The sequence below is a fragment of the Dermacentor albipictus genome, unplaced genomic scaffold (genome assembly GCF_038994185.2).
Source record: "Dermacentor albipictus isolate Rhodes 1998 colony unplaced genomic scaffold, USDA_Dalb.pri_finalv2 scaffold_15, whole genome shotgun sequence".
In the NCBI taxonomy this organism is placed as follows: domain Eukaryota; kingdom Metazoa; phylum Arthropoda; class Arachnida; order Ixodida; family Ixodidae; genus Dermacentor; species Dermacentor albipictus.
In genome coordinates this window covers 8,261,626-8,286,867 of record NW_027225569.1, presented here as the reverse complement: position 1 = coordinate 8,286,867, position 25,242 = coordinate 8,261,626, and the positions used below count along the sequence as shown (strand labels likewise).

Here is a 25,242-nt window from a genome sequence, read left to right as displayed (position 1 = left end):
ACAAAGCTTTGAATACAATACAGAACCTTAGAGAAAAAGAAAAAATTAATGTTTATCTCGCTTCATAAGAAAGCAGCTTTCACACCAACCATACATCTATCTGCAATACACTTTGCGCGCTGCAAGCAAACTGAAATACAAAAAATGACACGCATATCCACGTATACTGTCGCCGCTGCGTATCCAATTAACCCACAAAGCAGTGTTGCTGAGCACCAAATTGCTTTGCCCTTAATTAAATCCATGCCCCCTCCCCCCTCGCTCGTTCCACGAGCTAACACCCCCTACACCCCTCGCACACACATCGTCATGCTTTTGGCATTATATATCCAATTAACACAAAAAGTAGTGTTGCTGAGACCACCGCATTGCTTTTCATTTAAATCCGTGCCCCCTCCCCCCATCCCTCAATCCACAAGCTAACCCCACCCCCCTTCCTCGTGAATACATCCTCATACTTTTGGCATTAGATAGCCAATTAACAAAGTAGTGTTGCTGAGACCACCGCATTGCTTTACATTTAAATCCGTGCCCCTCCCCCCCATCCCTCATTCCACAACCTAACCCCCCCCCTCCTCCTCGTGCACACGTCCTCGTATACTTTTGGCGTTATATATCCAATTAACAAAGTAGTCTTGCTGAGACAACTGCATTGCTTTGGGCTTAAATCCTTACCCACTCCTTATCAGCTCAGTAAGGTGTGCAAAATCAATATAGAAGCATTAAATGTTTCAGCCGGACGCAGGCAAGAGTAACATTTTTGAGGCAACCACCAGTGCGCACTGCTCTATACTCTGGCACTTGGTAAAGGTTAAAAGAAATTGTTTTGAGCCTGCTGTGGGTGCCGTGTTCACAAGGAATAGCATTCTGTAGGGCCATGTCCCCCCCCTCCCCCCGGAGGAGCTGCTGCACCTCCGGAGGGTGCCACCACCCACCACAACCACCCCCGCCCCCCACCACCCCCCCCCCGCCCCCCTCCACCTACCACCACACACTTGTAATGTATCAATAGTGTGACCCTGCCAAAATGCTATTCAATTTGAGCAAGGGAGCCCTAGCAGACCTTAAATGCCAATTATATGTTCATTGGTGAAAAGTACTGCATTAACCTTTAACTTTTTCAAGCTGCACGCCAGACACTGATGAATGAAACCTAACTTTGTCTAAATTGCGGTTTACGAATCGAACATGCCAACACAGACGTATCCGGCAATACATTTTGACAAATCTCTGGCGACATGCAATGCAGCAAAATTCCATTTCCCCCACACCAAACAGATACCGATACAAAACATCACACACATGTGCAAGATGCGCTGTAGCCTCAATCACGGCAAGAAAGTGGGTCTCCATTTCTTGAACAAAATCGAACAATCTTTGTGATGGCACTGTCAAATTTCCAAACAGTTTGCTCGGTACGTGATAAGCCTTCAGTAGTGTAAAATACTGGTGCTCGGCACTCACTGAATTTATGTCACCTTGCAGCAACTGTCGGCAAGTGCACCCTTCGAATGATTTTGCCAGGAACACTTTGACCAGAACGCCTGCCACGTAATATGCTGCTAAATCGTCAATGATATGCGACTGAATGTCTTTTGCAAGAACTGAAATGTCTTCGAGAGACGGAAAGTTATCAGGGCCAACTGATTCGACTACATCAACCAGAGAGGTGCTATTTAGAGAGAACGGCGACACTTCATGGAGGAGTTTAGATCTATCTTCTTCTACGTTGCCCTGCTCAGAGAGTTTGAAGGCTTTCTGAATACAAATATGCTTTAAACCACAAATGAACTGAGACACATTTGGGTTAGTATTGCAACCGTGCTTTTGTCTGATGTGCCCAAACATGTTCTCTAGTGGGTCCTGTTGGAGCCTACGAGTTAGCAGATAGATGAAGTTGTAATTGGCCGAGAGATCGTCCCAAAGATGGATGACAGCCTGAATTGTTATCTGCCAGCCAGTGATTGTTTGCGGCTGACGCTTGCCAGAAAATTTCCAAGAAGCAATCCATGGAAGCTGTTCTTTCAGAAATTTAATTAATTCATTTTGCCCCTTTTTTATGGCATATCTGTATTTCTGAGCATTCCTATGGGGGCTGGAGCTGTTCAATGTGTCGAATAGCTTATCCATACGGTCACAAAAGTTTGCTGTAGCTACAGCTGAAGAGGAAAGCTCATTTACATAAACCAATGTCATAATTGCAATACTAACTGATGAGCTCAGGACTTGTACAGCTCTGCTGACTTTCATGTTACAAAATGGCCTTTGGTATATGTGCCGCTCTGTTAGCTTTGGAGCCAATCGTAACCTTAGTTCATGTGTGGATTTGTACAGTTGTTCAATATGAGACCAATTCACAACTTCTTTCCCAATGAGCAACTCATGTGCTTGGAGATTGTTGCGGGTCGTTTTGATCAAATGAGGTACATCAAAAATAAAATAAACTCTCTCGCCTAGAACTTCAAAATATGGTTTCCCAATCGTGATGCCCAATTTCTGCGCCAAGCTGACATTTGACGTGCCTTGGTCACAGATTACCGCTTTGACAACAATTCTGACGGCTTTAAGTTGCTCAATAATCGAGATTAGTAATTTATCAATAACATTTGCCCATGTCAATACATGCCCTATCGTAAATGCGACTGGCTGAACCCACCTCTTAGATATACCTGCCGGAAGCACAACCATGGCTCTGTCGGCAATACTTGATGACCACTCGATGCCATCATCTGCAAACCCATGCACAATATCTTCACCGGCATCATAGGATAAGTTCTTTTTCAAAGCTATTTCATCAAACATGAGGGTGCATACTCGGTCGCGCTCATTCCATGCGTGAGTGCTAGCAGAAATACTTTGAATAATTCCGGGAATCACTCCTGGTGACATCCTAAAGTTGCACAACCAGCGTCTCAGAGTACGCTGTGTTGGCAAAGAGAAAATTGGTGCCAAAAAACGGTATGCACGGGGTCCACGGAAGTTCAAATGCAAGGCAAACTTTTTGAGCCAGATAGGGAAGCGCTTGCCTTTTCCCCTCTGCTGCAATCGCAGGTGTGTACACAAAAGCTTAAAAACCTCCTCTGTCACTGATGGACGAATAATGCCCAGTGCCTTCGAAATGGATGGCGGTAGCTTGCTCTGCTTCTTCTGCAACCGTTTGATGGTCCGCTGGCATCTTGCTAGCTTGGACTGCAGTCGCCGGACGGTCGCCCTAAATTTTGTTGACGGAGAGCTCCTCACTGCGCTCTTCCAAGCAACTGTAAGATACAAAAAATATGCACGCATAAATAAAGCTACGTGTACAACAATTCGACAATTTCTTGATACAACACTAATTTACTGGTTACTTCATACTGAACAGCTCATTATGAAACTGTAAAACAGTACGATACATTCTACCAAATATAACCATTGTTCGCAGGTACAATTCCTACACAGAGCCTCCATGAACACAATTAAAAGTAGATCTAAATTGCTTTGTGTCAAAGCCATGAGGGAGCCTTTCTCGCATATACTCATGAAGGAGTTCGAGTAAATAGTACAAAAATCAAACAATATGAGTTTCCTTCGGCTGCTCAACTTTTCCATTATTAAAATGAACCACTATTACAAGAACACCCCCCATCTTGAAGAAAATCCACAAAGCCTTTGGCTAGCGTTAAATGAACCAAACACTTACCGGGATAGTTTCCTACTGGTCTTTCAGCTGAATCGAAAATGTTGGCGCTTGGGGACACCTCGGAAATGGCATCTGCACAAAAACACAGAGCAAGATATTACCCAAACAGCTTATGCATCCCAAGCATCCTTTGAGCTACAACGCTAACAAGAACTTGCCTGGCACAATTTTGCATTACCTCCCTCACTTACTGCCAATATAGTTGAAAGTACAAAGCAACGGTAGCTTGTGCGTTGACAATTATTTCCTAACTTGCACAGCAAGACCTAACCAAATGCTAAGCATCAACAGTTAATACCACTGTGCTCTTTAAACAAAATAAATATTGCATAGTTTATAAGTTGTACGTCATGTGTTTACAGAGTTTGTTAGAGATATCACTCTACGCATTTACAAAGCTCATGCTTCTGCAGACAAGCATTCATAAAAGCTTCAATTTCTGATATGAGAAGTGCCAGTGTCCACCACACAATTTAACAATGATACAATCATAGTACACATATATGGAAAATATATGTCACAAGAATAATCATCCTAAAAGATTGTGCACTTTATGAGCGTGCTCCAATCTGAACAGTACTCTTAAATATCGCACCTTGACCTTCCAGTTACCTCGTATGTAATGGTTATTCAAAGGTTATGGTCGACTAAGGACTTATTTATTCATTTCACTTATTTCGATATACTGCAGCCCAGAAGGGCTATCGCAGGAGTGGGGAAATAGAATACATAGAATAGCATAAAGAGCACAGAACATCATGACTAATATACAATAGAAATTCATTGAGTGGTAAAGATCTTGCGTAACCAGGCAGCGCACTCCGCAATCTCAGAAGGGACAGGGAGACTAAACACTTCGGTATGATGGTGACAAGTGGACGTATTCAACTCATGGTGATGTCTGGTGATATTGGGTCTAGATTTCCCTTACTTGCCAAGTAAGGAGAATGGAGAATTGTGGGGAGTAAGAGTATAAAGAAACCTGAAAGATTCAAAGTGACGACGAGAAGAGAGACTGGCAAGTTAAAGACTAAGATGGGAAATGGGCAAAAAATACCTGTCAAAACGATAAACGAAGCCCACAGCTTTCTTGTCAGATGCACTTTTTTTTATAGATATTTTGTGTGCATTCCAAACGCCAGAGCCACACTTCAGTATTGGACGAACCATCGTTTTATAAGTGAGGAGTCGTGTGCTAAGTGGGGATGAACGTAATATGCGTTGCAAGCAGCCTAAGCACTAGGTTGCACGAGTTCGATGTGAAGCATCTCCTAGAGGGTAGTCGTTATACGAATAGGTAAGTGGAGAAGGCGGAAAATGTTTGGTAAATGACATAGGTACAACTTTCTGGAAGTTGATTTGCATCTGCCAAGTCACACCATGATTGAAGTGATGCAAACGAGTCGTTATGGATCATGTGATCGTGACGAGTTTTAATCGTATGGTACAATACACAATCATCTGCCTAATGCAGATTCTAAGAGGAACATTACTTGTTAGATCATTTATTAAGATCAAAAATAGAAGCGCACCCAATATTGAACCTTGAGGCACACTAGACGTTACACTGCATGTGGAGGATTGAGAAGACCTAAAGAGTACGTCATAGTACGTACTGAGACCGATTGGATAAAAAAGAAATCCAGTTAAACACTTTGTTGTTAAGAATAACAGTGAGCTTCTTGAACAATTCAGAGTGCAACACAGTGTCGAAAGCTTTTGAAATATCAATAAATATTGCATCAATTCGATCACCTGCATAGAGGGCCTGATGGGGCCTGTGCGACGGTAGTGTATTCAATAAGCTGGGTTGCAGTGATAAATCCAAACCGTGCTGAGCACCAGATAAACCATTACACTCCAAGAATTCAATATGTTCGCAAATTACACATTGAAGTATTTCACAAGAATGACACGTTATAACGATGGGTCTGTAGTTTAGTAAGGACTGCTTACTACCATATTTGAATAGCGGAATAACTTTAGCTGTTTTCCAGACAGAAAGTATAACAGACGTCGAGAGAGATTTCTGAAAAACAATTAAATATTGACTAGTCCATAAAAAGTCTCTAAAGAGAAATGCCTTATCTATATCGCCAGGTTAACCTTTTTCAGATTCAGTGAAAAATTAAATTCAACACACCCTGGTTTGAAACAATAATGTTGTTAAAAGAACTATGCGTCTGCTCTATAAAATGTATGATAGTTACCATCAACAGCACAACGCTCATCCTCGGTAGAACTGCTGCCAAACATATCCACCTGGGAGGTCGTTGCACCTAGCTCGCTCACAGGGGTGTTGCAGCCAGACATCTGTTGTAGGCTTGCTGGAAAAATACTTATCATTGCCACTTTGTTAAGTTTAACTTGATACACCAAACTCACCTTTAGCAGCATGGCTTGCCGTCATGAGGGAGCCTTGCTCGCATGTCTTATGTAGGACGTCCTCACCAGCTTGTTCCTCACTTGCAGGACGGCTGCAGCCTACATTCATTGGCAACACTGAGTGTTAGTCGCAAACACAGGACACTACAAGTACCTTGCAAAGCAGGGTCTTCAAACATAGTGCTGATGCCTATAGACTTTTCCAGATGGTCCTCTGGAACGGTGTTTTGATGTGATGCAACAGCGAATCCAACAGATGGCACATCGGCAGCATCTGCAAAAGCTAAATAGAAAAAAATGTTCACCTGAGGTTGGTTCAGGTCGAAATAATTGCCACAAAACTCTTACCACTAGCAATTCTATGAAGACACAGAGACGTACATGAGCTACAGCAAAGTGCACCAAGACAGTGCTGACACTTGGAACTTTGCTCTATTGCGTACCTGAGGAAACTGTAGGTACAGCTGTTCTAATGAGTCGCGTGCGACCTGGGTCCAGGAAATCTTTTGCAGTGAAATGGTCGCTGCATATCCTGTATGACTTGTACAACACACCTGCCGGCTTTTCCATAAGGTCGGCTCTGCGGGAATATGCCACTCATGCCGTCGACCTGCGCACGTTTTAAAAGAGCATGTTGTATGGCACAAACAATAAGCATCAAGCATTTTATTGCATTAGTGTGTACATGCTTGACAAATCAGGAATTTAAAATGCGCTACATTAGTTATAAAAAAAAAATTGTACACTAGTTTTGAAATTGCCGAACAGCTGTAGGGGCCTCTAGAATGTTCCACTTAATGCGATAGAATGTTTCATTTTGCAAGTTTTCTATAACAAGATACTCACAAAGAGGTACACAACACTTAAGTTACAGGTACAATGGTACGCTTATACCACAAAAAAAAAGATGCATTTGCTGCAATGTGTAAATGCTCATGATTTTTTAAGAATCCCAAACTGATTCCAGAGCGTACACATTATGCCCCTCACTGGATTACTTCAGCTAAATAAATGTTATAATCGGGCGACATTGCTGCATATTTTCATTGAAGCAGCAGAAACAGTGCGCTGCTAAATTGCAACACAACAAACCTGCTGTCCTGTGGGATACGAAAAAAACTGGTGCCGGGCTTCTTTCTCGTTCTTCCATTGTTTTGGCACCACTGTACACAACAGTAACTGCCGTACGAGCCACTACAGGAGGACATCTGTTGAGAAACGTAAATGACAAGCATGTGTCATTGATGTAAAGCGCTTGAAGAGGCGACATGCGCGAAAGCGGCGAACAGACGAGATTACGAACAAAGGCAATTAGCTTTAACATTTTTAATTTAACAAAACATAAGTTACAGTAACGTTGGGCGCCAGAGGAAGGGCCGCAAATTTATCTTGCTAGATGCATTTAAAGCGCGAAGGCCGAGCTGCTTTTTGCTGCGTCACGACAGGCGCGGCGAGCGGGCCTCAAAATAATTTTCAACAATGTTGGGCGTCAGAGAAAGAAAAGCGCCATGAACTTGTCAGTGCATTAAAGCGCGAAACCGCGCACCACGGCAGAGCTGCTTTTCGCTAACTGCGTCGCAGCGCCAGGCGCACCCACTGCGCTTGAAAAGTACCCCAAAAAGTAACCAATTTAGTCACAATAATGTTGGGGGTCAATGAAAGCGCCAATATGGCCGAAACGCGCGCGTCGGGCTGTGCGGGGACCGAGGCGCATCACATTCAGTACACGCGAAACTGCGTCACAGCACCCTGTGCGACTAGCGTCTATGCTAGCGTCGCGTCACAGCACCCTGTGCGACTAGCGTCTATGCTAGCGTCGCACGCGACGTCGCGTGCCCAAAAACTACTGAAATTAGTTAAAATTAGTTAAGGCTTACAGGAAGCGTCGCAAACATCTCCCAGTACGATTCTTTAATTAAAATTAACTGCTCCACGACGGCCACGCTGTTTTTCGTTAACTGCATCACAAGTCTAGACTAGGTGCCAGATAAGCCTAATTGCTCGAAATGCGTCGCAGACTGTCAAAGGAAGTTTCTCACCTTGCCGTTGTCCAATAGTGCAATTTCGTCATGTCGCAGTTCCGAACGAACGCTAGAATTCGCCGGGTGCCCATGAAACCAGGCTAAATCCCAAAACAGAAAAACAGTCACACGGGTGAGCAAACAGTCCAACGCTCAGATACACGGCCGGTCGCTCTCGCTTCGGCGGCGTGTCTGACGAATGACGCAAACATCTGCCTCGTCATTCGCCGGTTCGCCTGTCGCTAGGCAACGGAAGTAAGCCGCAAAGTTTAACTTAATTTATACGCAGATATTTTTAATTTTTCCGGGAAAGAATAAAATAAATTAAACAATTGCTGTTAATCTCATTTCACATTCTTCTTTTTCTCGATGCTCGCGACCCCAATTCGTCGATGTTAAAAGTATAGCGTGACGTGTTTCCTGTTTCCAATTTTCGCCGAGTGTCCGCTCTTGTTCAATTCCCTTTCTCTATGCGCGCGCCTTCTCATGGCGCTGCCATAGGCAGCGATGCCTTATATAACATATCCCCTCGTGAAAAAAAAAAAATGGTCCGTTACTTCCTGATATAGTCGTGCAGCTTCTTTGGTGTCTTCTTGTTGCGGGCGCTTCTCCTCACGCGCTCTTCGCATCTTGGCAAATTACCTGAAGCTTGTTGCGTGTGCCCTGCAGCAGGTGGTTCAGGATTCAGGGGTGCATTATCTGCGCGTGATGTGCCAGATTGTGACGGATGGCTTACAACCGCACTAGTTGAGTGATCGAATGCCGGTGACCAGTTCATGACAGCCGTGGTACCTAATTTCATTCTGCTGATAGCTTCAGGGTGAACGGCCGCTAATTTGGAAGCATTCCACACCCGCCCATCTTCCAAGAGGTAGGAGGCGGGTCCGTGCTTTCCAATAATTTTCTTGGGCGCAGAAAACTGTGAAGATAACTTCCCATGAACTGCAGGTAATTTAACCCGCACGCAGTCACCAACGGCGAAGTTGGGTTCCTTAGCACCGCGTTTTTGATCGGTGTAGCACTTCGACGTCATTTGCTTGTTGTTGATGCGCTCTCTCAACTGCTGTAGTGCCTTTGAAGGGTCATTGGTGAAACATTTGTAAGGGAATCCCACAATGTCAAGTCTGGTGCGAGATGGGCGTCCGTGAAGAAGAATAGCGGGTGCAACACCAGTACTCGCATGAGGCGTACAGCGATATATTTGTAGGTAATCAAACATCGCTGTTCTTATCTCACGACGTTCTAACAGGGCTAACTGAATATAGGACTTTAATACCCTGTTAAATCTTTCCACTAAACCATTAGCTTGCGGGTAATACACTGAAGAGTTGTAATGGGTGATTCCGTGCTCTGTGAGAAAATCTTCAAAATTCGCTGAAGAAAATTGTGGTCCATGATCGGATACGATACCACGTGGATATCCTTCTCTTGCGAAAAGTTCAAGTAGGAATTTGGTCACTGTAGACGTGGTCGCATCGCGTACGAAAGTCACCGTTGGCCACTTGCTGTAGTAATCAATAAGCGTAATGGCAAATCGACAGTCAGTTGGAGCTTGCGTGAAAGGTCCCACAATGTCGATAGCAACTTTGTCCCAGGCATTCTCAGGAAAAGTGACGGGTTGCATTGGGACTGCAGATGTATGTGCTGATTTGTGACATGACTGGCAGGCTACACATGTGCGTGCAAGTTCTTCAATGTGATTATCCATGCACGGCCACCAATGACTCCCTAAGACGAGCTTTGGTACGACTAATGCCTGGGTGTGACTCGTGAGCCAGATCCATAAGACGGCGGGTCAAAGCTAAAGGCACGACAATCCTGTCACCACGGCAAAGAATGTCGCTAACAACAGAGAGTTCAGATCGCACGTGAAAGTAAGGTAGCAGCTCTTTCGGCAAGGATTTCTTGTCAGGCCAAGAAGTAGTGTTAAACTGCTTAACTTGAGAGATAGCCTGATCGGCGGCACTTGCTTCTCGAAGCTCTTGCATGGTAACTACTGGGGACAAGAGACATAAATTCTTCGGGTGCATCATGGATGAAACTCTGTACGGGCAGCCGGGAGAGTGCGTCAGCCACGACGTTTTCGCTACCCTTCCTGTATTCCATGATGTAGTTGTAGCACAGCAACCGGGATGACCAGCGCGCAATCCTTAACGGACGGTGACCTGTGCCTTTCGTTGAGAGGAGCGTCACCAAAGCAGCGTGGTCAGTCCGCAAGATGAAAGGTCGGCCCCACAGGTAAACGGGCCAGTGCTCGCAGGCCCAGACGCAGGCAAGGGCCTCACGTTCATCGACGGAGTACTTCCGTTCATGCGGTTGAAGAGTGCATGAGGCGAACGCGACAGTCTGCAGTGATGTTCCGTTATCCTGGTGCAGTACAGCACCTAATCCATATCCCGAGGCATCAGTTGTAACGTACACGGGTAATTCAGGATCTAAAAGGTGAAGAACTTCGCAAAATGTTATCAACGTTTTCAGCCGACGAGGAGGTAAAAGAGCCGTCGGTATAAATATGCGTGCCCGGATGTCTCGACGCTTCGCACGCGGCGGCCGCGTTCAATCGAATAAATTCAAGTGTTCTCGCCCTTGATGGTTGCTCATTCCAACTGTCGTGTGCATACACCACTTCGTCGGGCGAGAATGAGTATCTTCCAAACGTTACTTCAAGGCGCATTTGAAATAGAGCGAATTCGGCGTTTAGTCTATTCAGCTCTAAATCAATCGGTGGCTGGTTGAGCGAGACCTGAAGCGCCTCTGTGCGTGTCGTGCGGTACGCCTCGGTCAGCGCAAGGAGCAGCGTGCGCTGCATGGAATTCGCCCGGGCCTTTAGGCGACAATCGGGCCGCTCCGTCCGCCACACGGGCGACGCATACGTCACGGCGTATTTTATGCGAAGCATATCCCTAGAGCTCAACCCAGCTCCTCAGGCGCGGCGGTGTCGCCTTCAATACCACGTGACACAGTGACGTCACGACAGAGGAGAAACGGGGCTACAACTCGCGCCGTCGCTCGCGGCGTCGCCTTCAAGGCTGACCACGTGACACCGTGACGTGACGACAGAGGAGAAACGGGGCTCCAACTCGCACCGTCGCTCGCAGCGGTATGGGGAACCAGCGCTGGAGTTTCGACGAACATGTAGCGCCGCCCTCTTGGACGCGGCCGGAAGTTTTCAGTAATACAAACAAATAGAAATGGCAGCAAACGTCAACGACACTGCGGTGCGTGAAAGTGAAACCATAGGTGAAACGCGGAAAAAGAAACTTCGAGGCCAGCGGTATTGCTGTGTTTTAAGTGCCACAACCAAGAAGGCTATGATAGCAGCGTGTCTTTTTACACATTCCCTTCAAAGCCGTACGAATTAGAGCGGCGGCAACGTTGGATACAAGCTGTTCGACGTGCTGGGTGAGTGTGTTGAATTTTAAAGCGTGACACTTAAACAGGTGGGACTACGCTTGAACTTATATGCTTAATTTGTTCGACAGGCCTGACGGCAAGCCATGGCAGCCGAATGCGAACACCAGAATATGCAGCCGGCACTTCTTCGGCAATGCAAAGAGTAATTGCATGCACCATCCCGCCTACGTGCCAACAATTTTTCCTTCAGCTTACCGCTGCACGGTTCCATGCGACCCTTCGGCACCAACAGAGCGTTACCACCGGTGAGGTTTTTTAAAGCAAAACTACGTGTCATCGTTGTGGGTTGTGTTAAATTAGGCATCGAGCGATCGCGCCTCGAGAAAGCCGCACCGTCAACTTGTTGCCGAGAGGAGCGGAACTTGCACGACGCGCGCGTAAGGGCCCGTCAGGCGGTTGGAAATTTGCGCCGTGTTCGGCTACTGTGCCAGTGAGCAGGTGTTTGACAACCATAAAGGCCAAACTGTTCGTTTTATGCCACTCGTCATCCACCGTTCAAGGCCGGCTGATCCCGTTGATAACGCGTACGATCGGACGTCGCCCTGGCCACGAACGATCGCGGCCGCCTTCATTATTTCTTGGGCTATTTTTGCATTGCAGTAGAAACGATGCAAACTGTTGATTTATAGTAAAAGCCTCCATGTACGCTTCGACATCTCAATACACCACTGCTGCTTGGTACGTTCGCATACCCCAGTCGCTTAATTGTACGCAGCCGACGGTTTTGTTTCCGGGCTATCGCGACACCTAACTCCATTTTATAGTTTATTGGTTTCAACGATACAAAGACTGTAGCGGCTGACGAGGTGTTAGTTAGCTTTCAAAGTCCAAGAGTTCCCTTTCGACTGTATTTCGAATGTATTCTTCATCAACCTATCACATTAATGTCGCGTTGATGCAGTGGGGGATGTCTTTAAAAACTGTACATACAAGTGCACCGATTCTATGTTTTTTTTTTCTTACCAGATGGGCAGAGCGAGCTCGAGCACGTGCGAAATCACCTACGAATTGCCAGGAGCCATCACAACAAAGTGAAAGGAGGGCAAGTGGAAAACAATGTTGCATTTTGGTTCAGAAAAATTGACTTTTCCCGTTTACACACGACGAGGGCACTCACAGTTTGGTTGGAGGCTCCAATCAGCAGCAGTTAATTGACTTTTTCCATTTATACAGGACAATGACATTCACAGTTTGGCTGGAGGCTTGTATTAGCAGCAGTCATGCCTTGAACCGCCAAATGGACACAGTAGCCTGGAGCTGGTACGTTCACCGTTTGCTGGAGCTCGATTCATATTCTCTCTCATTTGTGACTTTCAGGTTGAATACAATCTTGAAGAGGAGCACATTGAGGCATTAGACCTTACAGTGCAAAAGGTGTGCCAGAAAGAAGAATCAGCCACACCATGCTTCATAACACCAGCAGGACCAGACTCTAGGGTTTGCTTTTTTGGGGGATTCGACACAGTTTCCTTAACACCCGGTGCAGTGAGAGATCTCTGTGGCGTTTCAGACAACGTTTTCTCGCTCCTGTTAAGTCTCCTGCCTCACACGAGAGATAAGGGTACTGATGTCAGCCTTCCGAACAAACTTTTAATATTTCTATTCAAAATGAAGCACGGAGTGCCTTTTAGTGCAATTGCAGTAATTTTTGGCATTCATAAAACAACAGCAGCACGAACGTTTCATGCAGTTCTGGGTACGCTTGCGGGTGCTACAAGAAAGTGGATATATTAGCCACATATGCAAGTGATACGGGATACACGTCCAGAGTGTTTTAAGGTCAACTATCCTGACTGCACACTCATTGTCGATTGCACTGAAGTGCGCACAAAAACACCATCAGAGGTGAGGCAACAACATGTCCTCTACTCCACGTACGAAAGTGGCTTTACATTGAAATTTTTAGTTGCGATTGCCCCCTCTGGCCTCATTGTATTCAAGTCCAAATCCTATGGTGGGCGTTGCTCAGACACACAAATCGTGCTGGAATCAGGATTCCTTGAAATAATTGGTCAGCATGATGTTATTCTTGCTGATAAGGGTTTTCCTGGAATACTAGCAGGTGTAGCAGGTAAAAGTGCCGTACTGATTATGCCACCATTCTCAACTGGCAACCAGCCTTTCTCACCTGCAGAACTGCAAGAAACATACAATGTTGCTCAAGTGCGCGTGCATGTAGAGAGAGTGATACAGCGCATAAAACTCATGGAATTTTGGAGCACCGTATTCCTGTCAGTTTGATTCCTGCCATGAGTGAAATTTTTCATATGTGCTGCATTTTGGCAAATCTGCAAAGTCCAATAATTCAAAGCAACACAAAGTAAGGTGCTTTATTTTCACTGTGATACACAAGCACAGAGTATCAAACATATTTTTGGCATAAGCACTGCTACCACCTTTTACAAAATTGTAATATTTAAAGGCCAACTTCCCCACAGAGATTTTGAAAAATATTCCGGTCATGTATGTTTTTCATCATTTTTGGCAATAATAAAAATTGGAGGACGCTTAAGCTTCGCCTTCAAGAGTGGAACGCGATAGCGTTCCCGTCGACCCGCCAAGGGGTGTAAGACAATGGGCTACAGGGCAGCCATCACTTACGAGGCGCCCCGCATCGGACGCGGTGAGCGTCGAGCCATATGGTCGAGCAACGCAGCGTTCGGCGCAGCAATGAAACCTGCGCCTGAGCAAGCGGAACTAACTGAAGAACTCGGTATCTCGGAGGGGGAAATGATGCACGCCAGCTAAACGTCGTGATCGGCACGGGCAGAGAGATATACAGATAGTGACCTAAAGAAAGGAAGGACGCTTGATTCTGCAGAGGGGGCAAGGCGAAGCGTTGTCAGGGGAGAGTCCGCGCCGCGACCCGCCTCGCACAGCTCCAATGCGCGCGTGGCGCGCCATCTGTCGGGGCAGCGCCGTACATGGAGAGGAGGGGGTCTTCTGTGTTTGCCGCAAGATGGCTCTGCGTGCGCGGAAAGCGCAGAAGGAATGCAGCGGAAACGCATTTCGCTACTCGTGTAATTGCGACTTCTGTAAGTTACATGTTCATAATTACCGATATACACCGCAGTATAACTTTCCACGGCTCGTTTCGAAGGCAACACCGCATTCACTAGAGGCGCGTTTGTACCGCTTGGAAGCATCGAACTCGTGGCTGAGTGGTAGCGTCTCCGTCTCACACTCCGGAGACCGTGGTTCGATTTCCACCCAGCCGATCTTGGAAGTTGCTTTTTATTTATGAAGTGCCTGCCGTGATTTATCGCTCACGGTCAACGCCGCGGACGCCGACGACACCGGCTTTTCTGCGACACGAGCTCCTTAACGCTATCGCGTTAAAAAGCGGACCAATCCATTCGTGTAAACATGTGTAGACTTATGTGCCTAGCTTGCAAACCCAATACTGCAGTTTTGCAGGCAAGCACCATACAGAAACAAATTACTATGCTTAATTTTTAGAACATTAGGCGCAGTATGACACTGAAGGAACTGCTCATAGCAGTGATATTTTAGCCAGCTAACATAGTAGTGCCCAGGTCACCAGGAAAGCTAGCAGCTTTATCTGCGACTCTGAAATTATAAACTTGGATGACAAATTGTAAAGCAAGGGGACAGCACTAGGCTGAACAAATTTGCAAACATATCTAAGAAGCTATGGTGTGGCTCTCAACCACCATACAAACACACACAAAAAATGGGAGACATCAATTAAAATTAAAGGAGACGTGATCAGGCCGACAGTGCCTCAAGGCTACATTCACTACAGGCATCAAAAATGGCTTAAACACTGCAACTGTGAACCTGTGAACCTGCAACTGTGCAACAGCAGAGGCTCTCAATAAGGAAATACAGTGCAAGTTTACAGATACAACTGAAAGAATCACTGCAACTCCTTCAGTGACAGAATGGACATGTATAAGCCATGGCAGACGTTCGGGATCTTTTTGATGCAGTCTTTCATGTTGCAGTTATAAAGCGACAATAAGCAAAGAAATTGGTGGTAATAAAGCATTGCTGTTCACTTGCAAGTTCGTGAAAGCCAGGCAATTTCAGAGGAAGATTTCAGACTAAAACCAGCTTTTGCCATCAGGTAGCTCAACAGTGTTTAACACTCTAGCAACTTCCTTAAAGGGCCAACAAGTGCAAAAAATGTGTCATGAAATGGTGCAAAGGAAAAGACGATGATTTATATTGATAGACACAAGGATGCTGTACATTTTTTAAGTAGCTATTATAATTTTAAATTGGCACAGAAATCGAAAAACACTTTGTCACTCACTGGAGGTGAAACCTTGATACTAACATACTGTAGGTAATTGAGCTGTTAATAAGTGCAGCATAATTTACAAATCAGCCTTTATATTACACAGACCTAGGGTCTGTATCCAAGCTAGCTGGTACAGTGGAAGGTCGAGACAGTAACACGTTTTGGTAAGGCATGTATGGCAATCACAATGTACTTTCTCATTCTTTCCGCTGTCTGTTTTTTATTTGTGCTTTACCTGCCTGAAAACCACAGGCACTTTAATCTGTGAGTATTACGAGGTAAAAAAGGCATGCATAATGGTACACATAGATGCTTTTGTACACACGCGAATTTTCATGCAAGTAACCCAAGTTCTGTGGTCCACCCTATGAGATACAATATGACATCAACTATGCCACAAGTGGGCCAACTCTGCACACTGTAATCAGTACATCTGCACACTGTAAGTTAGGAAAAACACGTAATAGAAAGTATACTGCATTTCAGTACTAATAAAAAGATCAGTAACCGCGTACACTAGTAGAAGGTCACGTGGCAGAGCTCTTATGCAGCTTCATGTGTGTGCCATGTGGTGCGCGAAAGGTCATTTTTCGCGACTTTTAGTGATAGGTTAAAAAAGTAAATTTCCAAATTTAATGAGAGAAACATGGCTTGTTTTAGCCACTATGATAGGGAATCATTCCATAAGCAGGGTTATCTGATTTCATGTGCTGAGCAGCTGTATGTACCTTTAAGAGGAAACTTACTTCCTGCAAGCAGGAATCTGGTCTAACGCAGGAGCTGCTTAATGTAGTATGAATAATAAAACGCCTCCAACCGAGCATGTTTCGAGCAAGGAAGTCTTCATCTCTGTCAACAACTATAGTAATATCTTGCTTGCTTGTATAAACAAAAAAGAAACATTCTGTAGTGTTAGTGACATACATGGCAACCTGAACCTGTGAATAACATGGGTGGCTGCGAGGCAACTGAAGCATTCCATCATGATATGTCACATAGCTAACGTAGCTTTCGCACAGAGCATGATCTATGATTATGTCATCTTTACGACTGTAGGGGCACTTGATTTCAAGCAAAACGACACCACTGGTTGTTTGGAAAAGGCCATCGGGACTTGCACAAAGCCATGGCTGACAGGGGTGAATCACAACGCCAACCTGCAAAGCATATTTTGTAAAGTTAGCAAATAATATGTACAACATGCACGAACACCATATTCAATATGTTTTGTCCAACAGCCATGCTTTCAAATATCAGTAGCAACCACCGTGTGTGCAGTAGTGGCTGTGACAGTTTCAGTATGTGTGAGCCAGCCTCAGTGTACAAGCACTTCGATGAAAATGCATTACGCTGATCTATAAATGTGCTAAGGGGAAAAATGATCGGTTTTATTTTATTCCAGTAATGCATAGTGGAGAGGGGGATAGAGAGACAAGGGCAACACTGCCAAGCTCTACTAATTACCCACTCTTGCAGTGTATATTCTTTCAGCTGTGCTGAGTAACGTGCACTTGTGGAAGAAATTCAAACTTGCCCTTATCCATTATGAACTCGCTTAGCAGTTCCTATAAAAGCACTACAAAAAACAACTTGATGTCTGTATTAGTAAACTGATAGATTAGTTAGTTGTACAATATTAAAATGCATTATGTGACAACGTAGTTACCACCAGAACAGCTATTGGCCTCCCTGGTGCAGTATTCGGCCACAACCTCCCTGATGATATCTACAATTGATAGACCTCAGTCCCCAAAAGCTGCGGAGCTACTGACCAAGGAGGCGGTCAGACCTGTATTGCAGCAGAGGGTGCTAAGAATCTCTGGGTCCGAACAGGCCGCCAATGGAAACTGACCCTGTCAACCTTTAACAGCCGAACTCTGTCGAGTGAGGCTAGCTTAGCAAAACTCTTTGAGGAACTATCAGACGTTTTTGGGGATATTATTGGCCTTAGCAAAATTATAAGAACTGTTGAGGCTTATACATTGCTAAATACCGGCCATGTCCTCTGCTATAAAGCTCTCCCTGATAAGAAGCAATACGGGGTAGGATTCCTAATCCACAAGGACATAGCGGGCAACACTGACGAATTCTACAACATTAACGAGAGGGTAGCACACTTGACATAAAAATTGTAACAGTGCCAACACATGCATCCACAATGGACGAGACACAAGCGCTTGTTACTTAGCGTATGCATGCATTGGCGCTGTTACAATTTTTACGTCAAGTATGCACCAACTCATCCAGAAAGAAGTTTTAATGAAGAGGGTAGCAGTAGTCGTAGCAGTAGAGGTATAGATTAAAGGCAGCACAAGCCTACACTCCAGCATCCAGCCACGACAATGAGGAAGTAGATCAGTTTTATGAAGATGTTGAATTAGCGATGAGAAAAGTGCAGATTCGGTGTACAGTAGTAATGGGTGACTTCAATGCAAAACTGGGGGAAAAGCAGGCAGGTGAGCAGGCAATTGGCGACTACGGCGTCGATTCTAGAAACGCTAGAGGAGAGATGCTGGTAGACTTCGCCGAAAGCAATAAGCTGAGAATAATGAACACCTTTTTCAGGAAACGTAGCAACAGAAAGTGTACCTGGAAAAGCCCTAATGGTGAAACAAGAAATGAAATTGATTTCATACTTTCTGCCGATCCCAGCATACTGCAGAATGTAGATGTGATAGGTAGGGTAAAGTGCAATAATCATAGGTTAGTGAGGGCTAGGATTCACCTCAGTTTGAACAGAAAAAGAGTACAATCGCTCAAGAAAAAAACAGTTCAACTTAGAGGCAGGAAGGGTAAAAGCAGACAAATTTAGCCTGGTACTTGCAAACAAATATGCTGCCTTAGAACAGAGATGATGATGATGACATAGACATCGAGGCAATGAATGAAAACGTAACGAAGCTGGCGTCAGAGGCAGGAATTGTAGTGGGAGGCAAGGCACGAAGGTAACCAATAGGCAAGTTCTCCCAAGTAACAAAGGACCGAATAAAGAAACGACAAAGAATGAAAGTGTCCAACTCAAAAGATCAGATAGAATTCGTGGAACTGTCAAAACTGATCAACAAAACGAAAATAAGTGATATTTGAAATTATAACGTGAGAAAGACTGAAGAAGCCGTAAAAAATGGACGCAGCCTGAAATCAGTGACAAAGAAACTTGGCAAAGCACAGACCAAGATGTATGCACTGAAAGATAAGCAGGGTAATATCAGCAATCGTGAAGGTATAATAATAGCAGCGTAAGAATTCTGTACTGACCTGTACAGTACCCAAAAGCCTCGGGAGTACTCTATTCGAAACAATACTGAACAGTATACAGAAACTCCTCCTATATCTAGAGATGAGGTCAGAAGGGCCTTGCAAGACATGAAATGGGGAAAAGTGGCAGGAGATGAAATAACAGTCTCTTTAATCAAAGATGGAGGAGACATAATGCTTGGAAAAATGGCGGCTCTCAATATGAAGTGTCTATCGACTGCAAGGGGCCCAGAAAACTGGAAGGACCGTAAAAGAGGGAGTGTAAGAGTGGGGTTTAAGGTTAATACGTAGAAGACAACGATAATGATGAATAGCTGGACAGCGTTATTACAATTGCTAGTGGTTGCAGTGGTGCTGGACGTTTCTGCGCAGGCGCGAGAGAACATCTGGGGGCCTTTGCTCCTTGAATATGTGAGTCTGTCTGGGCACTACGGAGGAGGTTTCTTAGCGTGTGTTGTATGCGTTTGTCCCCTAGGCATGCCGGCATTAAGAAGTGCGGTCCAGTTTGTTTACGCTCCGCTGCTGGCTGCTGGCACGGTGAGGCAGTGGACACGGACGCCCCATTTGGTGATCGCTGTGTCTGAAGGGGAAAGGTTCTGACTGGTGTTGTATAAGCCATGGTGTTTTTTCGTCGGGACGATAGATTGCATTTTTTACAAGCACTGCTCCAGGAGGGCACATGTAACTGGCAAACGGAGGCCTCAGGAGAGCACCTGAGTTTACAATAAAGCAGGCGGCGCAGGTCTCCAGGGCACCCAAGGGGTAGCGGGGGGATCAAAGCTGGAAGCAGGGTGGCCCATGGATAACTCGGCGAGCCCCAACCCTCAGACCAGTCTGGGTTCCAGCTTTGATGTCCTCGTTGCCGCTTTGGTGTCCTGGAGGTGCAGCCAGTAATGCGAAATAATGGCACGTTGTTTCAATTAGTACAAAAGACGATTGAATAAATAATTACATCCAGCCACCAATTTGCGACGCTAAGTTCAGCACTACCACACCCCGCAACTTCTGCCGGCATGCCTAGGGACAAACATAGAACACGCGCTAAGAAACTCCCCCGCAGTGCCTAGGCAGAGTCGTATTTTCAAGGAGCAAAAGTCCCCACATTTCCTCTCTTGCAACCGCTCTTACTCGCACATGCGCGTAAACATCCGTCATCTGCGCAAGTGCCACGCCCCGCTATACCTACGAGCAATTGTAGATACGCAGCCGAGCAAGGGAACAAGAGTTCAGGTTCGCCAGTCAGCCTCTACAGTCTGTGAAGGAGTACGTTTACCTAGGTCAACTAATCACAGGGAACCCTAACCATGAGAGGGAAATACACAGAATAAAAATGGGTTGGATCGCATACAGCAGACATCATGAGCTCCTGACAGGGAACCCTAACCATGAGAAGGAAATCCACAGAATAAAAATGGGTTGGATCACATACAGCAGACATCATGAGCTCCTGACTGGGAGCTTACTGTTATCACTGAAAAGAAAAGTATACAATCAGCACATTTTACCGGTGCTGACATATGGGGCAGAGACATGGAGACTGACAAAGAAGCTTGAGAACAAGTTAAGCACCGCGCAAAGAGCGATGCAATGAAGAATGCTAGGCATAACTTTAAGAGACAGAAAGAGATTGGTTTAGATCAGAGAGGAAATAGGTATAGACAATATTCTAATAGACATTAAGAGAAAAAAATGGCGCTGGGCAGGTCATGTAATGCGCAGATTAGATAACCGTTGGACCATTAGGGTGACAGAATAGGTCCCAAGAGAAGGGAAGCGCAGTAGAGGACGGCAGAAGACTAGGTGGTGCGACGAAATTTGGAAATTTGCGGGTGCTAGTTGGAATCTGTATGCGCAGGACAGAGGTAATTGGAGATTGCAGGGAGAGGCTTTCGGCCTGCTGTGGACATAAAGTAGGCTGATGATGATGATGAACGTAGTTACATACCTGGGTTACTTTGGCACCAATTTTTTTCTCGAATGTTGCCCTTGCTGTTGGTCCCATAGCAGTACCTTCAGAAAAGTAGAAAAAATGCAGATGCTATGTGCACGAGTTCAATGTAGCAATACTTAGAGAGCCTCATGCTCATTAATGATATCATGAATTTTGCTCTGAAATCCTTCCATGAATCACTTGTCAGTAGCAGTGTTGAACATTTTTAGTGTGCTAAGCAGTTATGAGTGTATCCCTTTTAAATCATGGCCCCTGGTAACATCAAACTTGGAAGTGTCAGAAGTGAAAAGAAAGAAAAGGTTCATGAATTTTCGTTGGCTCGAACAAAGAACCTCATGACTGCCAAGCAGGTCAACACAGCTAGTTGGGCGAGTTGAGAATTGCAATCGTGCATGTTCATGTGCTTACCAGACATTACAGAAGAGATGACGAGACACGCGTAACACACCAGCTGTGCGCATCTCATTCTTTCTTTTGTCGTCTACTGAGCACATCTACACACTAGCCAAACTCTGAAACAAGTGCCCTACCAGTACACCACAGCTACTTTTCATTCCAGGTGAAATACAATTATACAGACAGGACTGAAGGAATACTACATGATACACAAGCATTGGCTTACAACTCAAAATTTGATGAAAACCCAGTGGAGTACAGTGCACGCACAAGGCCAGCCATAATCACTCTTGCGAACATGGTAATCAAACATTACATGCAAAGCCAGCGTCAGATATACAAGAAAAATAATTAGCAAAAACTGTGTATTGCGCATGCCCAAGGGCCATATCTGCTTCTCAAGACTTTATTTTTCTGTCAGTGAAACGATGGCATGCTAACACGGACATCCAAGCCCCAACCCAAGCATTGCTGCCACTTCAACCTCTAGTTGCTTCTTTTCCTTAGCACACCGAGTAATGAACATTTCTTTTAATTCACTACAGCAGCCACATGCCTTGTGGTGCACTGACAAATCGGCCCCACCAGCAGAGAAATGTGACATTGCATGCCTCCTTAGCTGGTATTCAGCACAATGACCTGGCTAATGAATGTCACCATGATGTTCCACGTATGACTGTATCTTGGTGTATATATATTGTTGTTTGTGTACTGCACTAAGATCAATTGTTGCTTTCATGCTGCCAGTATGCAGCACGGAAAATAAAACAATTTCTTGAAGCCTACGTCTCCCTGTGTGAATACAACAGACACCAATATGTTGGTTGCCTAGATGCTTACAGGCTCACAGGGTGTATGTGTAGGCACATGGCATTCAAGTTCAAATGCCTGCACAAGAATCGACGGCTGTCCTATTCCTTGCTGTAAGTTCCCTTGTTAAAATGTGCATTTCTAGAGGAACCGTTCCTCACTCATGCACTTAACGGAATACAGAGCTACAAATTTTACTGTCACTGATAACCTGATCCACGCTGCAGTAGTATTCGAGCAAAGACCAATCTTTAGCAGTGCATATGTAAACATTTGTTCAGTTGCATGATTGAGGTGTTCCTAAGTGATGTAAAGCGGTATATTACAGTGGATTACAGTGCTTAGTGCCATCACTGGCTCAGGGCTGCTGCTTTAAACCAAAATTTATTAATTTCTATTACATGTCAAGTCCATCAAGTCATTTATAAAAAAAGATTGGGTGCCTACCATACATCAGCGCCGGAACAAGTGGTGTTTTGGAGTTCTGCAGCTGCTCGGCCAGGGACTCGAAGGCCTTTTGCCTAGTCAGGATGCGGTGTGCAATGGAGCTGGATATCCTTACCGACCTTTCTTTGTGCCAACTGCAACACAAAAAGGATCAGTTAAATTTCATGGCCAGTAATAAAACGTAGAGCACATTCTGAAAGCATGCATCCATGCATGCACCAAGAAAGAGTATAGTGCACTACATGTTCTCATGCAGCAGAAAAGGTAAGAAAAGGAAAACATGCGAAATTTCAGAAATGTGCAGTGCTTTGTTACAAACCGGGGGCATTTTCCCTGCATTATAGTTTCAGCAACTGTCACGGTTGCCTGGGAGCCTGTACACGTCACTTTTGTGGCAATAATTTGCTGCTCAATTGCAGTGAGTGAGGCACACTGTCCTGCTGTATAGTGAGGTAGATTACATTCCCAGATCAACACCTCTTCTACAGATAATACGTCAGCATGGAGTGCTGCCTTTGAAATAAGGTCTTCTAGGACGTCTTGCACGTCTCGTTCATTTCGCCCTTGCTCCTCACTTATCAAAGCTGAATTCATTACACAGTTTATGTCGGGGAAATGGTGCAGAACATAGGATGGCGGTTCTTCTTTTGGGCACTTGCCACCAACATACAGGGGCTTGTACTCTGCAAGAGATAACCGCTGTGAACTACATGTTTAATAAACTAAAAGCAAAGAAATTGCAGTGGCGACAGCTGCAGATGCAAAAGTATGATCAGTATTTAGTGCAACAATATAATACATGATTGTGATTGAGTACAGACATAGCCAAACTTGTGCTAGGCATACAGACATACCGACTCCATGCTCAGAAAATGCAGGCTAATTAGATATGGCACTGTTGCATTGTCAATGCAGTGGCGTCCCTACGCAAGCGACAGGACCAGCAGCTTAGTGCTGCTGACCCCCCTCCCCCCCTTCCTGCATACCCACACACATACACAAGCTTCCACATGCACATAGCTTCCTTCCACATATGCTTAACATCAGCATGCCCAAAACCAGCTAGACACCACTTTGACCACGTTAATGTCGACTTGTCAAACAGGCATATAAACAAGAAAATGAAATCGTGTTTCGAAGAGGCTTTCAATTTCCGCTGTACCGAGAACCAGTAGTTTTCCACGCCACATGTTTGCAAGACAAAATGTACAGTGTACCTCCAAAAAGCTCTTCGATGGACTCCCTTCGAGAAGTGTCCGGCTTAGAGGACGGCCGACCCCACCCTTGAGGGCGATCAGTCGAAGACGGCGCGTCGGCCTCGTTGACGAACAGGACGACGGCAGCTACATGTTTGCAACCGCCACCAAGGCCGGCCTTGCACGTGCACTGCGCACCCAGTATTCGCCGCTGCGATGACAGCTGCCAACGCAAAAATATGATTTTTAGTCAAAGAACTGAAAACGTGATTCTTACCGCGCACGGACGTAGCGAAATTTGCGTTAGGCATACACGAGATAAGCAGCGCTCGAAATTGTTTAGTTTGTGAGGCTTCGCTACGCCGCGTAAAACTTAAAATTAATAAGCATATGAAGTCCGTAAACGCTGGTCAAACTACGCAAGACACCAATCTTCGCGGTCATGGTGAAATAAGAAAAAGCTTAGCGAATATGCGCGCTTACCTGAATGTTGACGTCGTACGTAGCTTGACGCACTTGCGAGTGGCATTTCGCCACCACTTGTGAATCGCCATCAAAGCGTTCCAGTGTCTCCTCGACGTCGTAAGCGTACTTCGCAGCGCACAACTTTCGGCCCTTCTCAAGCGCACTACCACGGAAATATTCGTCGATCCCGGCCACCTTTCTAAAACCGTAGCGCAGCACTACGGGTGCTATGCTGCAGCCGCGGAGGTGGCGTCGCAGTTTTTGAAACCTGTGAAAATGTTGGAACGCACCACGACACAACAACAGAAACAAGCGACAAAAACGTGCTCGCGGTGAGGCCCACAACACTTACGTCGCCGCGGCGGGCAGCGGATATGACAGCATTGCTCGCACAGTGTGTGTTACTGAAAAATGCATTTCCGTCACTACAGACGGCGCTATCCCGTTATTTGTGGAGCGCCATCTGTCGAGAGCTGGTTCCCCATATAAGCAGCTGCGCTTGCCTCTGCTAGACACTCACGAGGTGAGATGTCTCCTGGAGACAGAGCTGCTCGTTGGAATGAGAAGCGAAGGTTGCGGCGTGCTACAGAGACTGTTTCTAGGTGGCTTTGCTACGGCGCAGCGACTACGCGCCCCCCATCGGACGCGGTGAACGTCGAGCAACGCAGCGTTCGGCGCGACAACGAAATGTGCGCCTGAGCAAGCGCCGCACGCCTGAGCGGACGCCGACGACACCGGCTTTTCTGCGACACGAGCTCCTTAACGCTGTCGCGTTAAAATAAAGGCTAGTATGCTTCGCATCCTGGGCTTAACCTTAGCTAAGCCACAGCCATTTTTTGAGACCTTCGAATCGCAAAAATAACCTAAATAAAAATGAGGGATACCCGCACCACCAAGGTATAGCAGGTTTAAGCCAATCAAAATTAAATGAAGAGGGGTAGAACCCAAAATGT

At 45.5% G+C, this 25,242-nt stretch overlaps 2 long non-coding RNA genes across 2 annotated transcripts; both read right to left on the bottom strand.

Annotated features, from left to right (window-relative positions):
• Positions 1-2,017: 2,017 nt before the first annotated feature.
• LOC139051873 (uncharacterized) lies at positions 2,018-10,324 on the bottom strand. The gene is made up of 8 exons (XR_011509591.1): positions 8,104-10,324; positions 7,157-7,272; positions 6,508-6,674; positions 6,219-6,347; positions 6,065-6,163; positions 5,890-6,006; positions 3,680-3,751; positions 2,018-3,257 (listed from the first exon to the last, which is right to left on the bottom strand). It is a non-coding gene; the product is annotated as an uncharacterized lncRNA (long non-coding RNA).
• Positions 10,325-16,236: 5,912 nt separating this feature from the next.
• On the bottom strand, positions 16,237-24,637 carry LOC135909810 (uncharacterized). Its single transcript, XR_010566807.2, has 5 exons — positions 24,308-24,637; positions 23,846-24,047; positions 22,629-22,762; positions 20,970-21,034; positions 16,237-16,923 (listed from the first exon to the last, which is right to left on the bottom strand). It is a non-coding gene; the product is annotated as an uncharacterized lncRNA (long non-coding RNA).
• Between the last annotated feature and the right edge of the window lie 605 nt (positions 24,638-25,242).